This window comes from Pteropus vampyrus, unplaced genomic scaffold, assembly GCF_000151845.1.
Source record: "Pteropus vampyrus isolate Shadow unplaced genomic scaffold, Pvam_2.0 Scaffold106, whole genome shotgun sequence".
NCBI lineage: Eukaryota > Metazoa > Chordata > Mammalia > Chiroptera > Pteropodidae > Pteropus > Pteropus vampyrus.
The window spans coordinates 2849933-2859003 of NW_011888887.1; the positions used below are offsets into that span (position 1 = coordinate 2849933).

General features: G+C 37.6%; 1 protein-coding gene across 3 annotated transcripts in view; it reads left to right on the forward strand.

Moving 5' to 3' along the window:
- Window positions 1-433: 433 nt before the first annotated feature.
- Window positions 434-9071, forward strand: part of FER (FER tyrosine kinase) — a 404440-nt gene continuing 395802 nt past the window's right edge. The window contains exon 1 of one of the 3 annotated variants that reach the window (XM_011365150.2): window positions 434-1047. The gene's annotated coding sequence lies outside the window, so the exon portion shown is untranslated. Of the gene's footprint in view, window positions 1048-2107; window positions 2127-9071 lie in introns of those variants that run through there. The other 2 variants (XM_023533609.1, XM_023533608.1) reach the window with 2 other exon arrangements.

The following is a 9071-nucleotide window of genomic DNA, read 5'->3' on the forward strand; positions in this document are numbered from 1 at the left end:
AGAAAGACTTACTATTAGGTCCACTCACAGAACCAGCTATACGCTTTTAAACAGGATCTATTACAATTCTAGCACTGTGTGATAGAGCGTCTAATCTTTTTTTGTTTTTGTTTTTTTTAAAGACAGTCTCAGGCACTGGGAATTACAGGAATGAATACAGTTCCTGCCTTTAAGGCACTCATAGTCAACTGGAGAAGCTTAAAACCATTCTAAAGGAATGAACGTTACAAGTGATGGAAATAAAATGTACAGGAAATAGTGACTGATTTTGAGGGTGAAAAAAATGCGCATTTAGTGGTAGTGGTGGTGGAGGTGGCGCGGGGGGCGGTACACCTTCCCATAGCAGCTTCCCTTCCCGGAGATTTCAGCTCCCGGGATCACCCAGCACCCCGCGGGCACAGTTAACATTTTAATCACGCCTCCGTCCCCACCCTCTGAATTCCTTTCCCGCTGCCGATCCGTCGGGTAGTCCCTTCCAGGCCGCCCCAGCTTATCACCCCCGGCCCGGCCACTTCCCGGCCGCGGCCAGGCGAGTCTCCCAAAGTTTCCTGTGACGCCGCCGTCCGCCTCCGGCCCATCCCGCCCTCATTCCCACCGCCACAGTAGTGGACGCCGGCTCGAGAGGAGCGGGCTACACGGACGAAGAGAGCAGCTCAAACAGGAGGACCGCGGGACCCCACCCGAACCCGGGAGCGGGCCCACAGGGCGGTGTCCGCAGCACCACGCCTTCACTCGTCGCGCCCGCGGCCCCCAGTCCGCGCGGGCCATCAGGCCTAGAGCCCGAGTCCCACCCCTCGGGGACCCCGGCCAATCGGCCGCGCCCCGCCTCCTGGGAGGTGGTGGAGGAGGGGGTTGGGGCCGGGCGGCAGGCGCCCGCCTTCCGCTTGTGCCCATTGGCTGAGGCCTCGAGGGAGCCCGAAGACCGGCGAGCAGCTGGATTGGCCGCAGAGGTTCCTGACAGCGGCGCCCATTGGCTGTGGCGGCCCCCGTGACGCGGGGTGGTGACTGGCTCCCGTGTCCGAGGGGCTCCTGCTTGTCAGGTTCTAGGTAAGTGAGTTTCGCGCCGCCGGCGGCGGGCGCTGTTGCCCGGGGCAACGCCATGGGAGCGGGGGAAGAGAAGGGAAGGCCAGCCGAGATTGGGGGCAACACTCTCTGCCCGCAGAGGGGCGCCTGAGCCTCAGCCCTGGGCTGCGGCGGCTGCGCCGAAGGCTCTTCCTCCACCACCCCCCCCCACCCCCGACCCAGGCTGCGGGGTCTCCCGCCCGTCCTCCGCCCGCGGCAGAGCATTCGGGGTTGGGGTTTTGAGCCAGGCTGCCCATCCAGCCCGGCGAGGTCCGCCCCTCCCACCCACCCGGGACGGGAGGCTGAGGGGGCGGGTGCCGGCGCGAAAGGGCTGCGGCGGGCGCGCCGCGGCCCCGCCCCGTCGCTGGGTCTGGGGGCTGCAGGGTGTGGGGGTGTGTAGGGGACTGTGGGCACCGCCCATCACGCCCGCATCCCTTGCTCTCCTGGCGTGGCCCTCAGAGTGCGGCGGCCACTCCTAACCCCTAGGTGTTCCCCTTAGCCCCTTCCTACCGTTGGGGCCCTGCAATGTTCCTTGACCCACGCAGTCCGACCGCAGGTCTCCCGTAGGTCAGCTTCTTCACCTCCCGCTTCTGTACCTCAGCTTCTGTTCCTGCTCCTGTCTCGGTCAGATATGACCTCGAAGAGACAGTCAAGTGATAAACTGAAGTTTGAAGCTAGTGCAGCCGGGACAATTTCTGCTCTGTTCTGTTCGCCGTTTGAGTTGAGGACATGTTTGGAGGCACCTTTGGGTCAGCTTTCTGCCTTAAAGTCTCCCTTACTATCAAATTTCCGAAACACGCTAATGGAGTTGGTATTAGTACCGCAGGGTTACGTCGTGCACAAATTGGGTTAACTGTGAAGTTGTCGCTTTTTACTTTGTACATTTGTGATGTTACCTAGTGCTGTGCAGTCCCAAATCTAAAAATAATTATTAAGTCTGGTAGCCTTGCAATTTCATTCGCTTTATGGTTTTTTTAAAAAAACTTTAATCTTTTTAGTTCATAAGAAGCTGCTTGTAATCATGGTGATCTCACTGTTACTTTGACATCAACGGCTCTAAAGGGGTAATGCCATCTTTCTTTTTCTCCAGATATTTTAAGATAATAAAAAAATTCTCAGACGGAGTCACCGTATGTAAAAGTGTAACGAAAAAAATGAGAATAGACCAAAACTATTGTAGTGATTAAAAACTAGAATGGGAATAAAATTTTAATAAAATGTGGAATAGGAATAAAATTTTTAAAAATGTATTGCAAAATATAATTATTTCGCTAGTGCAGTGTTGTAGTTCTAGTATACCATGCAGTCTTTAGGAAGACATATTTGAAGAGCCACACGTTTGTCAGTTAATGCAAAGGAAATCTGAGTGTATCTTTTGTAATCTAGGAAATCTTTCCATCTAGTACACTTGAGCCAAGGGAACTCTGCTTCCAGTGGTATTGGGACTATAATGAGAGTACATAGGCGTACATGGAAACGTTTTCTCTGTTTTATTCCATGAAAGACCTTTGACGAAGATCTGTTTCTCTTCTGCACTGATAACTGGCAGCATTAAATGTATACCGTGTAAAATTATTTAGGGTCTAGTTAATGAAGCTTCTGCACTACAAAGGTTGCTGTCTAGTTTGGAAGAAATAATCCAGGCATTTGGTAGATGAATCAGTTTCATTTGATCTTCAGCTGTTAGATAGCTATAACTCTGGTTTGTGACCATTTCAAATTTGACATTTCTTTCCTCCAGTATTTTACTATGAAAAATTTCAAACAATGCAGACAATTTGAATGTACAGTAACTCCCCAACTACCTACACAGCAATAACATTTTCAAGACAGTTGTTACATAGTAAATATTAAGGAACAGAGGAACTGAAATGATCAAGGTTGAAAACCAGCATAAATATATCTCATACCAAAATACTGTAAGGTGCTTATTTCCGTTTGTAGATGGAAATAGTGTTTAGAAAACCTATAGTAATTTAATTCCATGAGACTATTCTAAAGCAATTTTGTGAGTGAGTGGGAAGTTGTCCTCTTTGTAAATCAAGGCCCGGATGAATAAATGGCATTTTGGTAATCAGGAAAAAAGGTCTAATGAACTGGTTATACAAATAAAAATTTTGTTTTAAAATTGGACTCCTGTGTTAATAGGTTCTAGTTTTGTACTTGATTTTTAAATGATCACCTTTTTTTGAAGACAGATCCAAGGGATTATTAGTTATGCAATGTTCGATAACATACTTAAGATCTAAATACATTGTTTTGGAATAAGGATGTATATTTGTAATGGAAGGAAAGCTTACAAATGTGAGCTTTTTCAAGTACAACTATTTCATGGAAAATGAAGTAATTAAAGAGATTTAAGTCAGTGTTTTGATAGGACTCAAGACTTTGGTGAGCGCTGTTTCATGCTGTTGCTAAAGGAATATTTTAATATAGAACTTCAGTTTATAATAATAGAATAAGTAATGGTTATACGTTCACATACGTATTTATTTGTAATTTTTCCATAATTAAGAAATTCTCGCACTCCTCTTTAAGTATTTGAATCCTGCTTTTCAGTTTTAGTTTACCCTAAATCTGTTTTTCATACTTACCTCATTTTTATAATTCTTAGATTTTGCAGTTAAGAGCTGTCTCAGAATTTATAGACCTTTGGATTACCTCATTATTTTTCCATATCTCATTTGACTTTGGCATGCTTATAGATGGTTAATTTACCACATCGCTGAGAGATTAAAGGGAACAAGCTATCATAGTTTTGGAACTTGGGAGACTGAAATATTTAGATATTTTTTAATCAAAGTTGTAGGTTCCCTCCCCCCTTTCCTTTCCTTCCTTTCCTATTTTCATTTTTATTATAAAAGTTAAATGCTTTAAAATAAATTCAGTGAAACTGTAGAGGAGTTAACAATAATTCCATGATAGTTAATGCTTTAGAAAATAACCAAAATTTTTGTTTATTCTGTAACACTATCAATAATTACACTTTAATAGTTTTCATTGCGGTATCTCTTCACTTGCATCTAAACTTGCAGGAGTTCCTGAACTTGAGACTTAGTTACCCTAAATTAGAAGAGGGTTCTTAGAGCTGGAAGAAATATGGAAAAGAGTAGAGTACATATTGGAACAAAAGAATCAGACTCAAGCTATTATCTGCTTTTTCTTATAAGTATAAATATAATACTAGTTACCCATATGAAACTACTTTCTGGTTGACAAAATATGGGCCTCTCAAGTTCTTTTTATTTTTTTAATTCAAAATAGGTAAGATGAAGTTTACTCAGTGCCCTTCTACAAAAATTTTTAGATTTCATTTATTGAATATTACATATTTAGCTTTAAAAATTTATGGTCATACATGATTTAGAATTATTTCTTAAACATTTATATATGCTTATGAAACTGACTAATTTTTTAATTATACGTCATCAGCACTTACTATAAGCTTGATATTGTCTCCTTCTTTAGAAGGTTTTAATTAAAAGACTGACAATTTTAATGTAGTTATTTCTTGCCAGGTCACAGGGTGTAATGAAAGAAGATTATTATTATTTATTTATTTTTGTGAGCCAGGTAATCTGGATTTCAGTCAGAAATCAGAATTTTCTTCTGTGTGATTTTGGGCAAGTTACTCGATTTCTTTAAACCATAGTTTCCTCATCTGTAAAATGAGGATGATAAAATTGCCTCAGAAGGTTGTTATGAAGAAGAAACGAGACAATCTAGGTAAAATGCCCGAATTTAGGAAGTGTTCAACTTCCAGATCCAGTTTCTCACATCATAGCTTTAATTTTGTCTCTCCTGCTATCACTGTGTTTATTCTACCATCCTAAAAGTCCTTAAATTTTAGATTTAGGAAATTAAAATAATGTATATTAAGCTTACTTAAATTGATATTTACATTTGTACAGACAGAGCAAATCATTAGTTCCTTTATAGTTCTTCGATTACTGTATCTCAGGATAATCAGAAATTTAAATGCTTTTCACCTCAAAATATGTCTAGTTTGTCTGAATTCCTGAATTATTTTTCTTTCACCTTAGATTATCATCTTTTGTTGGACGGTTTCCCAAAATTCCTTTCACTTAAACCACAAATATTTCCTTAAAAGTGGTACAGAAGAGCTGAGTATTACTTTCTTAAATCTCTAACTCATGTTTCTCCCCATCTTAAACCACATTTACTTAATCTTCAAAACTTAAACTATTTTCAAATGTAATAATTCATAAAACTCTTACTTGAATTTTTTCTGCCTGCTACAGATATATATGATTATTTTTTAAGGAGCAATATTTTGTAAATAACCCTTTTTCAGACTATGTGTTCTATAAGTATAGGGTTTTAATTCTTAAAGAACACTATTTACTTATATTTCACATGTAAGTTTAATCACTGATTCTCTACATGATTTAACAAATATTCTTTAAAAACTTTTTGAAATGACAGTTTGACATTCAATATTAACATTAGTTTCAGGTATATAGCATAATTGTTAGAAATTTATATAACTTATAAAGTTATCTTCCCAATAAGTCTAGTACCCACCTGATACCATACACAGTTATTACAGTATTATCAAATGTATTCCCAGTGACTATTTAGTAACTGCCAATTTGTACTTCTTATTCCTTCTCTTTTTCACCTATTCCCCCAAACTTCTCCAATCTGGCAATCATCAGTTTGTTCTCTGTATCTACCAGTTTGTTCTCTGTATCTACGCGTTTGTTTCTGTTTTGTTTGAAGAACACACATGATTTAAATGCACAGACCAGTCTATATAGTTATTGGGTGTTGTGAAGCAAGCATTGAACTGAGTGAAGAGTTAGGAGTAGAACCAGATAGTCCTTATTCATTTATCTAGCAGTAAAACAAAGATTTTGTTATCTAAGTCAGTGATTCTCAATATTGTTTCCCATCCAATACAAGAAGATATTTACATGTGTGACATATACTAATGTACAGTGTCCTAGCATGCTCTCTGTAATTCCTTCTTGTTCTCTCCTCCTCAGGAAAGCATATCAGAATACAAGTAGTTGAAAATGACATCATTATAGGGATAAACTTGAATCTACTCTGATTTATTGAGGAAAGTGAGTATTAAAAAAACGTGTGTAACTATTATTAGTAACAAATAGTTGAAACATACCTTCTAAGTACTACAGTCGAGACCTAGGTTACACATTTTCCTGAAAGAAATACCTCTCCACTCCAATCTTGTAATGCTACAGAAGAAAAGATTACTAATTTTATGTTAATGGATGATGAAGAGCCTTAAGTTTAAAAATCAGAGTAACTGATAATAGACATTTAAAAATATTTAACTAACATCACCATGGTCTTTATTGTTAAAATAATAACACAAATTCTTGTAGAAAAATTGAAGTTAGTTTTCTAGTATAAATTATTTTACTTACAGAGAAAGTATTTCCATAATGGGATAAACGGTCTTAGGAGAAGGGGAAACTCTTAATACTTGAATATTTATATTCTAGGTGTTTAGTATATAAAAATGCTTTTTACATTGGCTCAGTCAGAAAAGTGTTTTTAAAATTACATTACTATGAATGAGATTGCTTTTAAATAGCTCATCCTTTGTGGATACGGTATGTATAACATACAGTTAAAAATGAAGACTTAGTAAAACTATGTCCATTGAACTCTTGACATTAGCAAATATTTTTCAAAATCTTTGTGGATCTAAGATATAACTACCTCCATATAATACAGTCAAATTTAATCAAAAATTTAAGTGATCCCTTCAAACCCTTAATTTTATAATAGGACTTGAATCATGAGAGTTGTTAAACCATTTTTTTTTTGCTTTCAAAATGGAGGCTGGGTGACTTTGTATTACATTATTACATCGTTATCAAACACGGAAAGGTTCCGATTTCTGACTCTCATGTCCTGGAGTTTGCAGAGCCAAAGAATATTTCTGACTTAAGTTGAAGAGTTAGTACTTGGTCACTGTAATGCTTGATGTTTGTTGCTGTTTCTTGAATATGTTTTCTCCTTGGAGTTGAACACTTCTGTGGTTTGTGTCCTTTTTGCTCTCCGAAAGTCTTGCTTGGAAGGATTTCTCAAGCTTCTCCTCTCAGTTTTGGGGACTCTTTTATTAATTTTAACTTATACAAAGAAAAATGTATCTGACTCTTCTACCAATAAGCAGTTTTGGTAACAATCGGGTCAGTAGCCACTCTAGCAGCCACACCACCTCTTCATGAAGACATTTATACAGTGTCCTGATTTTCTCCTGAATTATATTTTCTTCAGAATCACATTTTCTATATACACTCTTATATAGGTTAATCATCATTTCACCTTTCACTAAGATTTTGTTGCAAATTTTGCTTTCCATAAGAGCAAAGGAAACATTTTTAAGAATCACTTTCTCATGACACAGATCCAGTCACTGTCACATTTCATATTCATTCTGATTTACTCCAAATTTATATGTTCTGGTTACATACCATTACTTTGTCAGGCCTTTTTACTAAATATGTATTGAATGAGTTGGCAATAGTAGAGTAAGAAAAAAAGAACTAAATAATGCAGTTGTCTCAGATAATTATTAATGGCAAATAACTTGTTAGATTACTATTACAATTATTTATAAACAATTATGTTGGACTAAGTATGAGGATCTTTATCTAGATTTATGTATAAAAGAAACATTTTACAAAGCAGGAGGCTGATTTTCTTTTACAGATGAGGGGTGTGTGTGTTTGTGTATATATATATGTATATATATCCAGTCAGAAATATATATCTGTGTATATCATCTAAGAGAAATATATAGTTATATGTATATAACAAATATAGTAACATATTATATTTGCATGATAATTTGTTTATGAATATATTTTTTCACCCTCAACATTTTAACTGCTAAGGTAGAAATAGATTTTGTCAGTAAAAGTTTTATGGTAAATTACGTGGATTCAGATATTATTATAGGGAGGGGCATTAATATTTGTTTAGTGCCTTCTAAAAGTTCTAGACACTTTGCATATTTGTTTTTATTTTTATGACAATCCCGTAAATTGGATAGTTTGTACATATTTTCTTTTTATGATCTGGAACCAATCTCAGGTCACGTGTTTATCCAAGGAGACCCAGCTATGAAGTGATACCTGGGATTTGAATCTAGGTCTTTCTATGCTAAACCTGAAATAAGTAGAAATGGTAAGTATCTAAATGGATTTAATATTAGTTTTAACTATTTGAGAATGACTCTAAAGGTCCATGTTAAAATATTTGCAGTTTTGCTGAAATGAATTCCTCTTATTGGAAATGAGACCCTAAGATATATGCATGACCCTAGTTAACTGCTGAATGTCCACATGTTGTCATGGCTTGTTTTCTGTTTGAGATTATTCTATATTATAACTTTTATTAAGTGATAAAATGTTGTTTCTTTGTAAAAGAAAAAAATTCCAGAAAAAGAAAGTCAGCTGCTAAAAGTGAAGAAAAAGTAGAGGCCCAAGAAAGTGGTGGATCTTAGCCAGAAAACAGAAATTTTTGAATACTTTTAAGATGGAATGTTGATTCCAGTGACTCCTATCTAGATGTGAATCAATCCACCACACCTTCTAGGGAAATAAAAGTTGACCTGTGAAACATTGTTAATCCTCATAGTTCTTAGACAGATTTCTTGAAAATGTCAGAGATCTTATATTCATAAATCCTGTTTCACTTCCCTTCTCTCTCACCCTCAACAATAATATTTGAAAGAGATTTGCTATTTATAAATATCTGCTACTTTGTACAAGTTAAAGTAATTGTTACAATATTAACAACAGTTTCTCACAGGATAATATAGGTGTTCTTTGTGAGTTTCACAATTAATTATAACAGAATGATAGTTAGACCTTGACGATGGCCTCTTTCTAAAATTCTGATTCCTGTTTGTATTTTGGATTCTTGATTTACCTTGTGACTGAACTGGCATTCTGGGATCGAAGTGGCCTAGCTTAGAGACACTTGCTGTTACAAACAGTAATATGGTA